This window comes from Mauremys reevesii, linkage group 16 (assembly GCF_016161935.1).
Source record: "Mauremys reevesii isolate NIE-2019 linkage group 16, ASM1616193v1, whole genome shotgun sequence".
Taxonomy (NCBI): domain Eukaryota; kingdom Metazoa; phylum Chordata; order Testudines; family Geoemydidae; genus Mauremys; species Mauremys reevesii.
Window position 1 is genome coordinate 27,189,315 of NC_052638.1, and position 19,061 is coordinate 27,208,375.

At 41.8% G+C, this 19,061-nt stretch overlaps 1 protein-coding gene across 3 annotated transcripts in view; it reads right to left on the reverse strand.

Moving 5' to 3' along the window:
• Positions 1–19,061, reverse strand: part of PDP2 (pyruvate dehyrogenase phosphatase catalytic subunit 2) — a 125,585-nt gene that overhangs the window by 83,675 nt on the left and 22,849 nt on the right. For 2 of the 3 annotated variants that reach the window (XR_005589130.1, XR_005589132.1), the window contains exons 1-2: positions 8,416–8,563; positions 310–425 (exon numbers count right to left, since the gene is read on the reverse strand). The gene's annotated coding sequence lies outside the window, so the exon portion shown is untranslated. Of the gene's footprint in view, positions 1–309; positions 426–8,415; positions 8,564–19,061 lie in introns of those variants that run through there. The other variant, XR_005589131.1, reaches the window with a different exon arrangement.

Sequence of the window (19,061 nt, forward strand, 5' to 3'; positions counted from 1 at the left end):
TCGGCCGGGTGGCGCTTGGGGGTTGTTTGTTTTGGCAGGGCAGTGCGGCGCTCGGGGGTGGGGAGAGGGGTGTTGTTTTGGCAGGGCAGGGTAGCGCTCAGGGGAGTTGTTTTGGCGGGGCAGGGCGGCGCTCGGGGGGGGTGTTTCGGCGGGGACGTGCCTTTTTTTTTTTGCTTGGGGCGGCAAAAACGTTAGAGCCGGCCCTGCATGCAGGTCAGCATCCAGTACATATACTACATAAGCAATTGAAAACATGGTCTTACAATGGAAAATGTTAGGCAATATTCTTAAAATGTGGAGAGCTATTACCTTTTGCAGTTGCAGCATCTGTTCTTTGAACCTTAAAGTGATCGGTGTTGGCAACAGTTTTCTAACTGGACAGAGTTCCTTTAAATAGTGCCCTCAGAGGATCAATTTCCTGACAGCTAGAAAATAAATTAGCAGAAGTTTAAAATGAGAAAATATTGAATTGTGTCCACACAGGATACATATGTGAATATTTGCATTTCAGATTATGCTGTAAAAATCATATTCCATTGTTCTGATGCGAAAGACACAGGCCATTAGTTTGTGATCAGGATGATGAAACAGGATTTCCACAGAAACCCTTCAGGCAGGAGGAAGAGAGCAGCCCACTTCCCAGACCAGAGCTCTGGCCCCTAGACACAGCTTGGTGGAGCAGAAGAAAGCAAGTCAGGGATCCTGGCTTCCATTCCTCGTGCTGCCACTACCTTTCTGTTTCCCTTCCCATCCTTTGTTGGTTTCATCTATTTAGATTGTATGCTTTTTGAAGCAGGGTTGTCTCTCATTCTGTGTTTATACAGTGAATACCACAACAGGGATCAATGGGACAGCCACAACTAGGTCTTCTAGTAACACACAACAACAATGGGAAAACATTTCTAAACCGCTCTTCTAAACTAAGCTGCAGCTCTCTGGATCTTTGCTTACTGATAACTGTTTAGGACATAGTCTGCTGTATAGGACATAGTCTGCTGCCACTCAAGTCCCAAATCTTATACTTACCTAGGATTTATTTCAGACACTACACTGCCACTGCTCAGATCTTAATGTTATTTAAAGAACATGACACAACTGAGTTACAGAGAAAATAGTTCCATCAAGAGGTTTTGTTGGTGTCTCTACAACCTCAATAGATGTAATTCACAACAGTCCATCCACTGTTTCATCTCTTGTCTAATAGAAACCTATGGCAGAAAGTACAGAACTAAAATGAAGCTGGTTTAGGAAGATAGGAGTGGGATGGGTTGATTCTTCATCTCAAAATTCTACATAGTGGAAGATTACAAATCCTATAAGGAAAATGCAATAGGTCCATTCCACCTATAGATAAATTATAAAATTGTAGGGCCTTCCCTCAGTATAGTACAAACAGCCATGTCCAGTCTCCCAGTTTAGGGTACTGTTTTTGCTGAAGGAAAGTTATACTTTAAAAAAAATGAGATTAACATACTCCCTCTTGTTTATTAATTTAAGACAATAATGCAGGGCAAAATAAATTAACTAAACTGGACATATCAATCCAACTATATTTGAAATAAGCTACAAGAGATTGGTTGGGCTGCTGAAGATTTCATGTCTGTTTTGGATAAGACAGCTTGGTGTTACTGATTTGCTGTTAGAAAACTTTCTGTCGAAGGGTCAATGCTAGGGTGACCAGATGTCCTGATTTTATAGCTTTTATGCACAGTATTCACCATTGCTATCAATCCAAATGCTCTCCTGGATTGATGCAGTAAACCTTTAGTTTTCAGTGGGAGTAGATAATTTTAACAATTCACAGGTCTTCTACTAGAGTTAGTTACACCATCAGAAGCCTGTTTCCTACTGCGCCTTTTATTTGACTCAGACTGGGCAGTGGTTTTACAGGCTGTTTCTAGCACTGAAATGTTGCCATTAGAAGCATCTGCCTTCCACAGATCAGGAAGAAGGGCAGAGCTGCTTTGCAACAAGGCTTTCATTTTGTGCAAGCCTCATCTCTGAAGGTAGATAATCTGCCATACCACAGATCACCAGTTTGTTTCCATCCCATACTCTCCATGCTCGTTCCTTAACATTCATTAGCCCAACCTTCCTTTATCTTCTCTCTCACTTCCCATAAACACTCCCTTGAATCCATCTCTTTTCCAGGTCATTTCTTTCACCCTCCATGATGATACAAAAATAGCCCATTTGTAATTTAATGTTAATTTGGTTTAGAACCAATCAGCTAAATCTTTGCTTTCTTTTCGTCATTGCAAAACTTCTGTAGATCAAATCATGCTGTTCTCCTGACTGCCCTTAATGAGCTAGAATTTCTCATCTAGGTGGCTCCCAAATTCTATTTATAGCATCTTTTCCAACAATGAATTCATCTGTTCAGAAAACAAGGTCTGACTGTGCTCAGAAATAAATTGTAATGAGCCACGTCAGCAAATACTAGATGATGGTAGTGCTGAAAGAGGGAAATGAATACTTCAGGCTCATTTATGATTTATGAGTTCAGAGTTAAAATGGAAATGGGCACAGAACAAGGAATGATGGAAATAGCTGTTCCTCTGAGTTTTCAGATGACTGGAATTTTTAGGTTTGCTTTCATCAATAATCCGTCAATAACCTATCCAGTTACAGCTGCTGCAAAAAAGGGGAAATCCTAAAAAGCTAGTCTTGTGCGGCCATGAAAAAGGATATAGAAATAGCATCACTGGAGTCCAGCAATGTTGTATGTCTAATGTAATTTGCATCATTTACATACACACAATGTGTACATATAATAATTTTAATTCTCTCGTGCCTTTAAAATGTATGGCTCTTTAACTGGCTTTAGATTAGGTGTTTTAAATCAGAGGGAGCCTTTCCATTTGACTTTAATGGGCTTCAGATCAGGCCCCAAAAGAAGTATATTTAAAAATGTTAATAATTATGTTTCCCTCCCACTCCACTAGTGAAACCTCAAGTGACCACTCCAGGAAGAAGAGCGAAACAATCAGTTTCTAGTAGAAGTGGGTCTTCAACCAAAGGTCAAACAAAACAGTACAGGGAAATCAAATCCTCTGAGACCTTTTTCAAGACATTTGTTCCTGCTGAGCCATCCATACAACACAGAAGCTATTGGATCCTACTGAGAAATTGCTACAAAAGGCTGACCAGCTCAGAGGAAGGAGTCTGCCATAAGAGACTTCCTCCATTGGTGGAAAGTAATTATTTGTATTCAGATTCTTTATCTCTCTTAAACCAAACAAATTGGACTTGGAAAAGGTCTTAAACCATCCAACAAAGAAAATAAGAGGTGAAATCCTGGCTTCACTCAAGTCAATGGAAAATCCCCACTGATTTCAGTAGGACCAGGTTTTCACCCAATGAGCCATACATAGAAGAAGCAACTTCTTTAGGGAAGCATATACATATTTTCAACTGTACTATTATGACTAAGCAGCCATTTTTTGTATAAACTGATCAACAGTTCTTTTCAATTTAATACCCACTCATCTTTACATGCACCTGTCACAGCTTGGAACATGCAGTGCAGAATGTATACATGTTACAACAATGCAAAAGTATATTTAAATCAAATTATTATGAAATTGTCATGTGATTATGCAAAATTCTGCAACAGTTGGAAGATGTATGTTTTACTAAACATATCTTAAAAATAAATACAGTTGAAGTAACTGTATGCAGGTGAGAAGGACTGCTCATGCAAGTGAAATTAAGCACAAGCATAATTTCAGGATCAGGACTTTAGGCAAAGCTGTGCATATTCCTACTACTTAGGTTCAAGACAATACAAAGAAAATACATTTGTTATTTTGGTTCTGTATTTATACTCCACAGCAGGAATGTGGGAGGGGGAAGGATAGTTCAGTGGTTTGAGCATTAGCCTGCTAAACCCAGGGTTGTAAATTCAATCCTTGAGGGGGCCACTTAGGGATCTGGGGCAAAACCAGTACTTGGTCCTGCTAGTGAAAGCAGGGGGCTGGACTCAATAACCTTTCAGAGTCCCTTCTAGTTCTCTGAGATAGATATATCTCCATATATTATTATTTAAGAACTTTGTATTTTTATTTTATCTCACTAATTTTACTGGGTAGTGTGGTCTACCTGGTCTCTGACTTCTTTGATTATCCTAAAGAAATAGTATAACGAAAATAATTACACTATTTTTAATTCCTTAGAAACTTTTACTAACATAAGTAATAGAAAACTGATAAACTAAGTGGAAAGGGAAGCTATTAACTTTGAAGTGGAAAATTATGCTGACCCCTCTTTCTGCAATGCCAAGTTTCATGTATGATTTTGCTTCTGTTTTCATCAGCACAATGAATAAAAGATGAGCTGGGAGGTGGAGAAGGCAGAAGTATCCATTACTAGGCAGGCAAAGAAAATAGTACTAGAATGGCCTTAAAAGCCTGAGTGAAGAAACCACTTAAAAATTGATTATATTAACTACCCTGGCCAAAAAAGGAAACAAAGGTAACCTGGGACACTCTCCTTCCAGTCAGTGGCCTGGAACATGACACTGAAGTGATTTTAAAGTTAAGATGAGACAGCCTCTTCCTCTGTTTGAAATGTGTAGGTTGGGAAAGGTGAATGCTGAGTGCACTGGGTTAGGAGCATACGTTCCATAAGCATATTTGTTTGTAGATTTTATTAAGGAGCATGAAGGAGGACCCAAGTAAATCCCAGCCCGTGATCCCAACTCCATTCTATGTAAAATCATTAAAAATCTATTTGTAGACATATGGACCAGAGGGATCTATTGCATTACAGCCAACATAGATGTCTGAAAAAGGGCATACTACAACAATAACAAAAAATACATAGCTTTTTCAATAAGTGATGGTACATAGAGCCTATTGTCTGCTGTTACCATAGGTGACAAATGTGGTAATTGTTTGCTTAATTCTTATTTACAAACTTAGCTCTACAAGTAGGATAGAGGTCCCAGAACATAGTGCAGCAAGACCTGATGCTGTACTACACAGAAAACTCATGCAAGACATAGCTAGAGTCCCTAAGGCAGGGGAGAGGGGGGGAAGACTGACAAACAGGAAAGTTATTAGCATATTGCTATAGCAGAATGAGTGAGGATACATTGATCTTATACATTGACAAATACTCACAGTCTTCAACATGTGTGCATATGGTGAGAATGGTTTGAATGAGAAAGTACAATATTAAAAAGGTGACCTTTACCAAAACAGGGCATAGCAACTGGGCAAAAACACCATCTTAAAGTGGATCTTCACACGTAAAATTTAAATACTTTCCCCTTCAGTAAAGACAAGTCCTTGCTACACTGTTTAGTTCTAAATTCAGCATAGTGTTTAAAATACACGTGGGCTCAAAATCAAAACCTGAATCCAGCCCACATCTGACTTTAGAGTATGAACAGATCTAGGGAAAATTGAACCCATATCCAACATTTGGAAACTTGTTTTTATTACTCCATTATTGCCTGTTATCTCAATCCTAATATGAATTACTCAGATGGATTGGGGAGATCCCATTTATATTCATGGTAAAAGTGCAGGATGCCACAAACATATCTGACTCTGGACTTTGGGATCAAACAGAAGGTGAAGCTGGGCTGTTTACTGTGGTATGAGGAATAGTATCAATAGCTCTGGTCCTCAGAGCACTTGAGTGCTTTGATTATTTGCTTTACTATAGTCCATGGTAGTGTGGGAAACTGCAGCCCTGACAAATAATAACTAGCCACAGAAAACTGCCTTTTCCAAACCAGGCAGGATATAAGTCACTATGTAAACACCTCATTGATTGGTACTCTATCTTATGGCACTTGATTTAGCAATCAACAAATGAACCTTACATTGCGTACACTGTGGGTACGTCTATACTGCAACAAAAAAACCTCAGCACTGAGTCTCAGAGCCCAGATCAAGTGACTCAGGTTTGCAGAGCTAAAAATTGCAGTGTAGACATTTGGGCTTGGGCTGAAGCTCAGGCTCTGAAACCCTGTGAGGTAGGAGGGTCTCAGAGCCCAGGTTCCAGCCAAAGCCCAAATGTCTACACTGCAATTTTTAGCCCTGCCATCCCAAGCCCCATGGATTTGGGTCAACTGACCCAGGCCAGCCATGGCCAGGCCATAGGTCATTTATTGCAGTGTAGAGGTACCCTGTGGGCCCTGAGGATAAGGAGGACACAGACAGAGTACAGCGGTATTATCAATGATCTCAACAAGATTATTTTCTAAATGGGAATAGCTTTGCTTAGGAACCAACTCATGACTTCCACAATAAGTAACCCAATACTGCTGATCATTTTAAAGTTCAAAAAAAGAGATGCTACAGCTGCAGAAGGTAATAGCTCTCCGCATTTTAAGAAAGTGCTTCCAGGGACAAGACTCTAAATAAGCCCGGGGTGTAAGGCCCTCCAGCTCTACAGCCACCAGTTTTGTTTCAGGTTATTTTTAATCTCAATAACTAAATTATCCAGTCCTCAAACACTGACACAGCATCAGGCTACTCTTTTAAAGATCTGCACTGTTTAAGTGCCCCCTGTGCTGCATCCTGCTTTTGCATTAATACAAAGACACATAGAAGCACACATAAAAGTTGCAGCAACAAGATAAAAGTTTATATTCAACCAGTTGTTTGGAGAAGGATTCTTATCTGTGCATGCTTACCGGACCTATGGAGATCCCAGCAGGCCCCAGCAACATCTCACCTATAGTCTATGTGAGGATGGGAAAAGGCAGCCTGCAATCCATCTCTGGTACAACCAGGGATAGCCGGTAGCACATTCTCTCGTCTACATCTTCAGAAAGTGGAGAGCAGACCTGCTTCTCCATCCAGCATCTTGGTGGACTATATCGCCCCTTCATTGTTTCTCCCACACTCTCCCTCGGTCAGTAATTGCATTGTCTTGCATCTCATATTTTCCTTCATTCCCCGTATGTCTCATCCCTGTCCTGCCTCTGCCCCCACTGCCACATCTCCCCACCCCCCACATTCTTGCCTCCCTTGGGAGGATGAAACTGCACCTGCTGGGGAGGGCCAGTTGTTAGAAGGGTGTGGAAAGAGGGAGGTGTGGGTGAGGCTGGCTGCCCCTTTGCTTGCAGTGAAGCACTTAGAGTAGGGAGACAAGAAGGGGGCGCAGAATAGAAGACTGAGGAAGAACTGCACAAGAAGCAACTTCTGACAGTCATGGCAGCTTCAGGAGCAGCTGCTAGTAGTGCACAGTAAAGAGAACTGCAGGAAGAGACAAAACTAACTAGGTTTTTCCTCAGTCCCAGTTGGCCAGAGAATGATCAAAAGCTCAAGCCTGTCTCCTGTGGATTGCATTGCTGGCAACTAGAGGGGCTGGTTTGGTGTGGGATATTTGTTTTTATTTGTTTGTTAGGGCCATATGAAGTTCACAGATCTGCCTGTGAGTCTCTTACCTCTCTCCACAGCAGACTTCTGGGGGAACAGAGATACATCCCAATATGATAGCGCTTCTAGGCCACAGCATTTTACTGCCTCACACAGATAGGTTGAATAGTACATAGGACTAAACAGTGACCATCTGCAGCTTTTTGACTGTGCCAGAGTGGAAGCAGGGATGATGCTACAGCAAAGTGTTCCCCAGGCTAGGGAGTTTTGTCCTTTTTCTACCTGTGTGAATTAAGATTCTTCAGGAAATTCAGTGGGTTCTGCCTGACCTCAGTGCTATGTGGTAAGGTCAGGATGAGGGAGAAATTTTCTCCTAAACCAGGACAATTTGGGATAATTGGGCCACAGAAAGCTGACTTGAGCCAAGACGGATTGTGAGAAGCCGAGAGAGAGATCCAGCAGGTAGAGACCACGATTTCAACAGTCTACTCAATAGAGGAGCTGTAAGACTGAAGTGTATAAGTTAATTTGGCCTCCAAAACCACCATTTTATGTTTCAAATGTGATTTGAAGTCAGTTAAAATAAAATTTTGTCTGCATTCCACAAATCCATGTGGAAACAGAGCCAGAACACTGAACAGAGCTTTCAGAGAGAGAGAGAAAAACAATCACAGCTGTGCATCATTCCTTCTGCAAGATCAAACACTGACATCTTGTGGTTGATGTTTACACCACACTTTTAAGTCCTATCTACAAAGAACTGCCCACCAAACCATTGCAGTCTGCTAAAATGAACATTGCAATGAAGCTCTGTCACACAGAAAAACATGATGAAGGGGCAGAAAATGGAGGTGATAAAAAAGCCATTGAAAAGCTATAAAAGTTGTTTCAACAAGGATTAATCTACAGCACTTGTAACAAAATAAAAAGGGAGCAAGCGATCAAGGGCTTGGTAGTGGAATATAAAACATTCTGCTTCTGCCACAATTTCAAATCCACCTCAGTGTATAGGCGACAGCAATTGTTCATTTCTGATGGGTATTATGTACTCTGGGTGAAATGAGTGTGGTGGCCTCACCTCAGTTTGTAGTGGACAGCTGATCGCAAAACCACCACAACAGGATTCTTCGAGTCCGCGCTGAGACAGAGCAGAGAAACCAAGGCAGCAAGCACAGTCTTTATTAGCCCACTCACTCTAGTCTAGAGGTGATATCTCTCCAGGTGCAGTGAGGACACCTAGGCAGGGTAAGGAGAAAGAATGAGTAATGATAGCACAGGCTATCCCCATGCTGTGGATAGAGGGCTTCTAGTCTCCAGGGTGACCAGTCTAACACCTTTCAAGAGCACTACATGCATTTAAACATTTAGCAAAACTAAAACTAAACTTTCTCTCTATATATGGCATGTATAAACAGCTCTATTCAGAACATGCACCATGGGCTGGTTACCTCCCCACCGATTGTTTGTATGCCTTGAGCTCTTCAGGCATATCATGCATTTCTCACCCAATACTATGGACCACATTTCTCCTTGCCGCTCTCTCTGCTTTACTTTAGAGAAGTCAATTCCAGCAAAAGACAGAAGCAGGTGTTGTTTCCTCTTGTGAAGATAAAAGTTGTTCCAGAAAATATAACTAGTTTTATTTTTATTTAATTTCAGTAGGAATCCTTTCTCTCTCCATCTCTCCCTCCCCCCCCCCACATTACTCCAAGCAGCTATTTTGAAACAACTTGTGCTCATATGCACAATCTTGCTTATAGTCATTCCTCAGGGTACGTCTACACTACGGGACTATTCCGAATTTGCATAAACTGGTTTTGTAAAACAGATACACTACGGGACTATTCCGAATTTGCATAAACTGGTTTTGTAAAACAGATTTTATAAAAACGAGTGCGCGCGGCCACACTAAACACATTAAATCAGTGGTGTGCGTCCATGGTCCGAGGCTAGCGTCGATTTCTGGAGCGTTGCACTGTGGGTAGCTATCCCGTAGCTATCCCATAGTTCCCGCAGCCTCCCCCGCCCCTTGGCATTTCCGGGTTGAGATCCCAGTGCCTGATGGGGCAAAAATCATTGTCGCGGGTGGTTCTGGGTAAATGTCGTCAGTCACTCCTTCCTCTGGGAAAGCAACGGCAGACAAGCATTTCGCGGCTTTTTTCCCTGGATTGCCCTGGCAGATGCCATAGCATGGCAATCATGGAGCCTGTTTTGCCTTTTGTGACTGTCACCGTATGTGTACTAGATGCCGCTGACAGAGGCGATTCAGCAGCGCTACACAGCAGCATGCTTTTGCTTTTGCATGACAGCAGAGATGGTTATCAGCCATACTGTACCATCTACCAATCCATAAATTGGTAATAAGATGATCATGGCTACCAGTCCTTTTGCACTGTTCCATTTGCTGCTGTCATAAGCCAGGGGCGCAAAAGCCAAAATTGGCTGCTCTTAGCCAGGGGCGCAAAAGCCAAAATTGGGAATGACTCCCTGAGTCAATCCCTCCTTAGCCAGGGGCGCAAAAGCCAAAATTGGGAATGACTCCCTGAGTCAATCCCTCCTTTTTGTTATCTAAAAATAGAATCAGTCCTGCCTAGAATATGGGCAAGTGTACTAGAGAACCACTGTATCATAGAACCAGAGAGCATAGCTGCTCTGTGTCAGATCCTGCATAGATTATGAGCTGTATGCTATTCACAGGGGGTGCTCCTGCAACAACCCCACCTGTTCATTTCATTCTTCCCCCAGCCTTCATGGGCTACCGTAGCATTGTCCCCCCCACTTGTGTGATGAAGTAATAAAGAATGCAGGAATAAGACACAGTGACTTGTTAGTGAAGGCAGCCTCCAGCTGCTATGATAGTCCAGACAGGACAGTAAGGAGTGTGTAGGAGAGGAGCCCAGCATCCCTCTGCTAGTTCAGGGGCACTTGAATCTTTTCTTTACACATGAAGGGTGGGGGCTGATGGAGCTCAGCCCCCTGTTGCTATGACGATGATGGATATCAGCCATACTCCACCTACCAGGAAAAATTAGGACCAGGCGCCCTTGATCGTCCTGACCGATGCTAGTACGCATGGTTACCAGTCCTTTTGCACTGCCCCATGTGCCAATAGGCTGATGATGACGATGGGTATCAGTCTTATTGTACCATCAGCCACCCATGGCGGGGGGGGGAGCAAGGATGTTGGTGTTGAGTGCTGCACCATCCCGTCTATCTGCAGCATTCAGTAAAGATAGGGTGACATGTAAAAGAGTCAAGACAGGATTGTTTTCCCTTTCACTTCTGGGGGTGGGTGGGGGGGTGCGTAAATTGCCTAGCTATGCCCTGATCCACCGCGGACACTGTTTTTGACCCTAGAAGCATTTGGAGCTCAGCCAAGAATGCAAATCCTTTTCAGAGACTGCAGGAACTGTGGGATAGCTTGAGTCCTCCAGTCCATGAGCGTCCATTTGATTCTTTGGCTTTCCGTTACGCTTGCCACGCAGCAGTGCGCTGAGTCCCTGCTATGGCATCTGTCTGGAGATATTTAAAAAATGATTTTGAATTTCGTCTTCTGTAACGGAGCGCTGATAGAACAGTTTTGCCTGCCCTTACAGCGATCACGTCCGCATCGTCCATGCTGGAGCTCTTTCTTTATTTTGATTTTTAACTGCATCACCACCCGTGCTGATCGGAGCTCCACGCTGGGCAAACAGGAAATATTCAAAAGTTCGCGGGGCTTTTCCTGTCTACCTGGCCACTGCATCCGAGTTCAGATTGCTGTCCAGAGCGGTCAGTGGTGCACTGTGGGATACCGCCCGGAGGCCAATACCATCGATTTGCGGCCACACTAACCCTAATCCGATATGGTAATACCGATACTAGCGCTACTCCTCTCGTTAGGGAGGAGTACAGAAACCGGTTTAAAGAGCCATTAAAATCAATATAAGGTGCCTCCTAGTGTGGACGGTTGTGGCGTTAAATCGGTTTTACGCTCCTAAAACCAGTTTAAACGCGTAGTGTAGACCAGGCTTCAGTTGTGGCTCAGTAGTTAATTCTATGCAACTATGACTGTGGGTCACTTTTCCAGGAGAAAGAAAAACAGATTCACTGAAGTTTATATCAATATTCTTCCCTGTGGCAGCCCTGGAGGAAAGAGAGTTACAGACAGAATTGTCAAATAAAAAGAAAGGGATATGAGAACTGCATATCCTATCTTTCTCCTTCTGCCACCCCAGGAACATAGCATAGTACCTAGAGTTCATGTATCAGGAATTGGATATTGAGGGTTAAGTGAACTTCTACTCCTTGATCTTCCAGGCGGTGCAAGCTTGCTAGTTTTACACTTTACATTGTGCCACAGATAAACTCATTTCAAGAGAAGTTTCTCATTTTTATATGCTTACTAGAACACTTAATTTCAGCAAACATTTTGTGAAAGCTATTTTAATGACTGTTTAGCTGCAGCTGAGCACCTGCTTAAATATTTGTAAATGTACCAATAAAAAAGCCTTAGCCACACATGTAAATTTTTATTCACACACACAGAAAAGGAGTCTTTCTGTATCACTTTTTCATGACAAAAATAGTATGTTTCACTGTCTCAGAATTGCTGGCAAAAATGTACATTCCAGTGTTGACAGAGTGGGAGACCCACACAATCTCACTCCATTTGACTAAAAGCTGGAAGACAAACAAACAGCAGAAGGGCCCACTCAGGCTCGCTCCCAAGAGATGCTAAGTACCCACAACTCCCATTTAAGCTTACTGGAAATTGCAGGTGTTTAGCATCACCCCGTTTAAGGCTAAAAGCAACAAAGGATCACTGTGACCCCGGTTTATGATACTAATCTCTTATCCTTTGTCAAGTCATTTGTGCATATTCTTCCCTATTCTATCTATGGTACCTTTAAGGCTTATGATTCTTACATTTATTTTTCATCACAGTTTGTGCATTTGATGGTTGTTTGCTATTGATGGTTTCATTTACTATTTACATTTGGAAAATGATGGGAAAAAGTAAAACCTGTATGTAAGAAACAGCCTGAGGACTAGGAATAATTTTATTCTGGGTTGTTTTGCGTTCACAACATTAGTCCCAATGTTTCAAAATTAAGAAGCAGAAGAACCTTCTTCTCAGGCCACTTCCACAGCATCCCACTGCCTCCCACGATACCCTCATCATACTTCCATAGATCTGCACTTTTAAGTGACAGTAAATTTGTACAATAGTGGACAGGGTATTGCCAGTTTAACAGCAGCATCCAAGAGAAGCCTCCACTAGCTCAGAATAATATGTGAAACCAAACTAATTAATGAGTCCAAAGACTAGCAAAAGCACATTCAGTGTTATCACCACAATATTCAGCTGCATTACATATACTATTCAAGGATAAGCAGGAAAAACACAGTAGGTTTTGAACCCCTACTATACTGAAGTGAAAAGTAAGTGCCTGAATTACAATACTACCCCCTTTCAAAGGCTATAAAAGAGGAAATTTAGTTTTTCCTACAGTTAAGGACACTTCTCCCCATCCCCTCCACCTTTTTCTACGTGACACACACTTATCTGTGTTCTTGCAGTCTTCCCCAGGTAAGGCCACCACTGGTGCTGAGCCTTATTTACTCCGGTGGCATGTTCATTGCAGCACTACCTGGAGAAGCTAATTGGTAAGCTTGTACTCCCTCTGCTGGCTACTCCATTAAAAATCAGGCAGAAGGTTGTTTTGTTTTGTTTTGTTTTATAAAACCAGACTTCCACGGTGAGAGAATAGTACAACGGGATGGACAAAAACTGATTTTTTTAAAAATTTAGATGTAGATTGAATTATGTAAAGTTTCTTAAAAACAAAATTAAATCTGAATTTAATACAAATTCTATTATCGCTAAACACATGTAAATAAATATGTTCAGTCCATGAGCTTCTATCAAAAACTTTGCATTAAAGTCTGCTCTTCTATATAAAGAAGAGATGATTTTCCCCTAACTTTTGAGGTCAAGCTTTATAAATAGAGCACAACACATCATATACTGTATGAAGGGCCTGATCCTGTGGGGAACCCAGGGGCTGTGCTACTGGCAAAGCCATCACAGGTCTTTGCACCTGGTCTCTAACTCCAGGAGACATCAGCAGGATCATGCATGGAGGCCACCTGGGTGCTCTCATATTGCTATTCTATAGTTTCTCCCTGCCTGACCTCTGATTTACTCAGTTCTCAAATTATGACTGACTGTTTATATCTCCACTCACCATGCAAACTTACTCTCCAGGTCATGGAAACACAGTGATCTACCTAGTAACTTCTAGACTTTGCTTCTGGATGGTATGGGCACTTTAAGCAAATGGCCTTGCTCTGTCTCCTTTCAGGCATACACAGAGATTGAGATACAAACAACCAAACTCATTAATTTCTCAACTGCCTCCCTCTTTGTCTCTGAACAAATAATCTCTATAGTAGAAAAGGCATGAAGGTTATATGAGCAGAAGTCTTGGACTGTTGTTAGTTCATTTTTCAGGGGGCAGGGAAGTTAGGTAACAAGGGAGAAGGAGCAGAGTGTACAACCAGAAAGGAGCAACACCGGTTATCAAAGCGACACTGTGTGAAGAAGGGACGATATTCTTCAGAGTGCTGCCTCTAGTGCTGATTTCAAGACCTGGAGATTGGAGGAAAAACTGCCATGATGGCAGGTTGTAGAAGAGAACCTATTTGGGAATATTTTCAAGAAATTCCTGTACTTGAGAGTAAAAAGGAACATGCCATATGTAACCAGTGCAACAAAGAAATGTAAGGCCAGATTGTCAGAATGACTCAACTACATTATGAAAAAGGCTCCTCAGAAGGTAATGACTGAAGATTATGTAGACATGTGAACAAGCTTGATCAACTGGCACTTATTTTTTGCACCATTCTTATGGACTGCCTACTATTATGTCTTACTATGCTAGTATGTTTTGGATGGACTACTTACATAGGGGGGGTGGTAACACCCCTCATTCCAGCACCTACCTTAAAATGGTTTCCATCATGTACCGGGTTTACAGTTTGCTTCCATAGCTGTCAGCACCCTCACTAAACAAATTGTTCCAGAATCCCTGATTACTTATGAATTTCAAAGTGTGTATGTTCAAAATATAACTGGTTTGTTGTGGGGGTGTTTATCAATTACAGTTACTTCTACAAATTTTTATTGCTCAATATAATCAAACATCCTAGGTGAAGATTTCCTGTTTAAGAATACAGTTTTATTAGGCATTTGTAGGTTAAAAATTTTAAAAGTGGGTTTTTTTCAACTTGTTTGATATGTTTCTAGAGATAGGGATTATTTAAACCCCCAAGATGCATTATTTTCCCTATAAAACTGGGTTTAGAATAAAATCATATCATTTAAACAGTGGTACAAACATTGACATAGGAGGAATCTTTCATTTACAATTTTTTTTCAAGGCAGTGCAATGAGTAATATTCAGACTGAGGTGGGTTTTTTTGGTTGTTGTTTTTTTTTTAACATTATGTTTCAGGCTCCAGCTTAGGCTACAGGATAATGAATATCCATCATCTACAACATCTACAACTTCAGACTCTTGCTACCACCACCACTGGCAGTGATGTTACTAAACTATGATTGCAGAGGTGTTAACCGGCCACTCTGCTTTGAATGGTCCCTAGTAGTACTCTAACTCCTTATTCTAAACAAGCTGTTACACTTTGCATTTTAGGTGTGACAAGTACTTTTCCTAGACCCGAAGAAGAGCTCTGTGTGGCTCAAAAGCTTGTCTCTCTCTCACCAACAGATGTTTGTCCAATAAAAGATACTACCTCACTCACCTCTCTAAATGACAAGAAGTTACCTGTATCAAAAACAAAAAAAAAGTTTCATCATCCAGTAAAACCATGGATGAGTTGGTAATTAGGACCTGCAAATTCCAGAACAACTCCATAGATTAAAAGATTGTTGAATAAATGAACCAAACAGTCTCCCTTTCATCTTGTTCAAAACAAACATTTCAGAACCAGTTTCTCCTCCCTTGGTTTTCACACCTCAACTGCTAGAACAGGGCCTCATCCTCCCTGATTGAACTAACCTCGTTATCTCTAGCTTGCTTCTTGCTTGCATATATAAACCTGCCCCTGGAAATTTCCACCACTTGCATCCGAAGAAGTGGGTATTCACCCACGAAAGCTCATGCTGCAAAACGTCTGTTAGTCTATAAGGTGCCACAGGATTCTTTGTTGCTTTTACAGATCCAGACTAACACGGCTACCCCTCTGATACTAAACATTTCATTGTCATGGACCAATCATTATGACCCAGGCTACTCTCCATCCAGCAGAGCAGACATTGTTCCACCCATCAAAACTCAGATTGCAAAAAAATGAGGGGAAATTTGTTAATACTCAATTTCCATCTCATACATGGTATCCAGCAATGTACATAATGATCCAGTAATATGTGCCTGTGTGATAACACAAGATGCAGTTGTCTTTTACAGGAACTGATGCATCTGGAAATGCCTATACACCAGAATGGCAGTAAGACCTACAACAAACTGAACAAAAATTCAAGTGACAAGTGCATAGCTTTGTCACAGACAATGCTGCAAACATAGCAAAAATGAGAAAAAAAATCTAGAAGATAATGAAGGGAACTTGAAACTTACATGGTTTTGCACCTCTTTTAACCAAAGACTTTTTCCTTAAGTACAACTCCAGGAATAAAAAAAGTGTTAAGTAAGTATTTTGCATTTACAGTTATATTGCTTCAGCTTCACTGAAGATAACAGGAGGATCCAAACTTAATTCTCCTGCAAGACGTAGGATGGAAGTCATTGGTTGGCTGTTTTGTGCTATTAAGAACTGGCCAATTCTAATGACAACTTGTGAAGAAAATCATGACAATAGATGGAACTATTGCAGCTAAAGGCTACGTCTACACTAGAAACCTTACAACAGCACAACTATCGATGCAGCTGTACCGCTGTAAAATCCCCTGTGCAGCCGAGGGGAGAGAGCTCTCACATCAACCACCCCCAACAAGAGGCAGTAGCTACGTCGGCAGGAATGACATAGCTCTGTCAACACTGGCATGTCTGTTGGTGTAACTTATGTTGGTCAGGGGTGTGTTTTTTCATACCCCTGAGCGACGTAAGTTTTGTAGATAATGATAGTATAGACATGGCCTAAGAGGAACCGTTCAAGCACTACACGTTTGTTGGTAGTGTTTTAAAGAAAGTCACACCACCGAACTGGTGGAAGGCACTAGCTGAGCACCTGGAACCAGAAAGTGCTAAACCAGCTTTTGACAGCAGTAGCCTCTTCTGCAGACAAAGAAAGAATATTTTCTTTATTTGGATGAATTCATTCAAAGTTGAGAGACTGCTTGGGAGTTGAAAAGAGCAGGAAAACTTGTCTTTCTTTTCCAGTCTATGAATAAAAATGGATGAGGAAGGGAATGAGATCTACTAGTTTTAAAAATCTGAAGGACAGCCTACATAACTTAGGAGACTGTCTCATTTTCATGAGACTTAGGCAAGTAGGAACTTAAGCTCCAGGCACTTTCACTTAGGCGTATCTGAAAATTGTGCCAGGCTGATCTTAAGTAATCAGTTTAATTCCATGACTCGCTAATTTTTCTGTTTAAATGCATCATTTAGTTGTGAATGTGAAACATGTTTTGATAAGAGAAGTTTATATACATAAAAAACATTTAAGGCTGTTTTAATAAAAATTATGTTTAATTACATTCCAGTTACCATTTTAATGCAGCTCTTCACAAATCATGAGCACATTAGTTTACTAAATAAGCAGTTTATTATTTACCATTTTCTAAACATACTAAAAATGTACAATTGATAAGAATTTGAAAATAATTAACTATACACATTAAAGTAATGATATAGCTTTAGTTTACCCTCCCAGGTAACAAAAAGTGTACCAAGTCTAGTGTAAAGGTTCTATTTAGTTGTAAATCAACATGTTTTAATAGTTATATCAACCAATGAGAACACACCTTTGTTTGGAAAGTAACTGAAGTACAAATGGAAAAGTTGATTGAGTCATGATTCAAATCAAGGCTTTCCACTTGATTTAAATTGCTGATTTTAAAATCACCTTGATTTAAATCAATCCACCCTCTAGTATAAATATTCATTTGCACTGTTTAGACTCTGAGGACCATTTTCAGCTTAATTAGAAACTTTTATTACATGGTATCAGATGTTCTCAAAAATCAGATCTTGGAACTACTTTCTAATTTTCCTGCCACCCTATTAAAGAAAATGCAACACAAGTAGAAATTTAGAACTTTGAAGCAGATAAGTAAGATGCAATAAAATATACCCAGGAAGATTAACTATTTCTAACCTTCACATTCAGCAACCCAGAAGACTGGCTGACGACATCAGCGGAGGTGGTGTTTTGATCTTGGCCTCACCCTAGAGGACAGTACACTAAGGGCAGGCTACACTTGCAGATGTAGAGCGCTTTGAATTAAACCAGCCTTCATAGAGCGCAATAGGAAAGCGCTGCAATCTGTCCACATTGACAGCTGCAAGCACGCTGGCGTGGCCACATTAACAGCTCTTGCAACGGCAAGAGAGCAGAGCATGTGGTAGCTATCCCAGCATGCAAGTGGCTGCAACATGCTTTTCAAATGAGGGGGGTGCGGTGGAGTGTGATAGGGAGTGTGTTGTGTATGTTGTGTGTAGAGAGAGAGTGGGTTTTGGGGGGGGACTGAGAGCATGTCAGCATGCTGTCTTGTAAGTTCAGACAGCAACAGACCCCCCCCCACCCTCTCTCACACACAGGATTCCACAGTAATGGTTACTTTGTCTCAAGAGCAGATAAGCATGCCGACTGCCAGAAACAGCTTTCAAAGGGCATATTGGCATGCCTGCAGTGATTCCAAAAGAATGACAAGAGTGGCCACTTGACTTAAGGGGATTATGGGACATTTCTGGAGGCTGATCAGAGTGCAGTAATGCAACACCTCGTTCACACTGACACCCAGGTGTTTCAGCCAATGCACACCAAGGGCTTGGCTACACTTGAGAGTTGCAGTGCTGGGAATTTACAGTGCTGGTCATCCAGCTGTGTAGGAACAGCGCTGGTGTGTGGCCACACTCACAGCTACCAGCGCTGGTGTGTGGCCACATTTGCAGCATTTGTGGCGCTGTTGGGAGTGATGCATTATGGGCAGCTATCCCAGCGTTCAAGTGGCAGCAACGTGCTTTTCAAAAGAGGGGGGTGGGGTGGGGTGTAGTGTGACAGGGAGCGGGGGAGAGAGAGAGAGTGGATTTTTGGAGCCAACACTGTGTGTTAGCTTCCTGCCTTGCAAAATCAGAAAATGTTCCCGACCCCTTACTCTTAACTGCAAACAGCCTGCATCCAACAGACTCCCTTTCTCCCCTCTGCCCCCGCTGTTTCTCTGTCAAGCAAACACTCACTCCCTGCCTGCCTCATTCACAGGGGTTCTCTCATTTGATTGTTCACAGTCAGGTACAGATTGATCACAGCAAACAGGAGCTGTGTTTGTTTTTTAGATAAGCAGCTCCCGGAGCACCGGAGCTCCGAGTTCACAACAAAACAAAGAGAGTAATTTAGTTAAAAGCATTCTGGGATATCTGCTAATACCCTGGAGGCCAATACAGCGCTGGTGTGTGTCCACACTTGATGAGCAGCACTGGATCACCAGCGCTGCACTCGCTACACCCCAAGCAGACCAGGTGTTCAGCCAGCGCTGCAGCC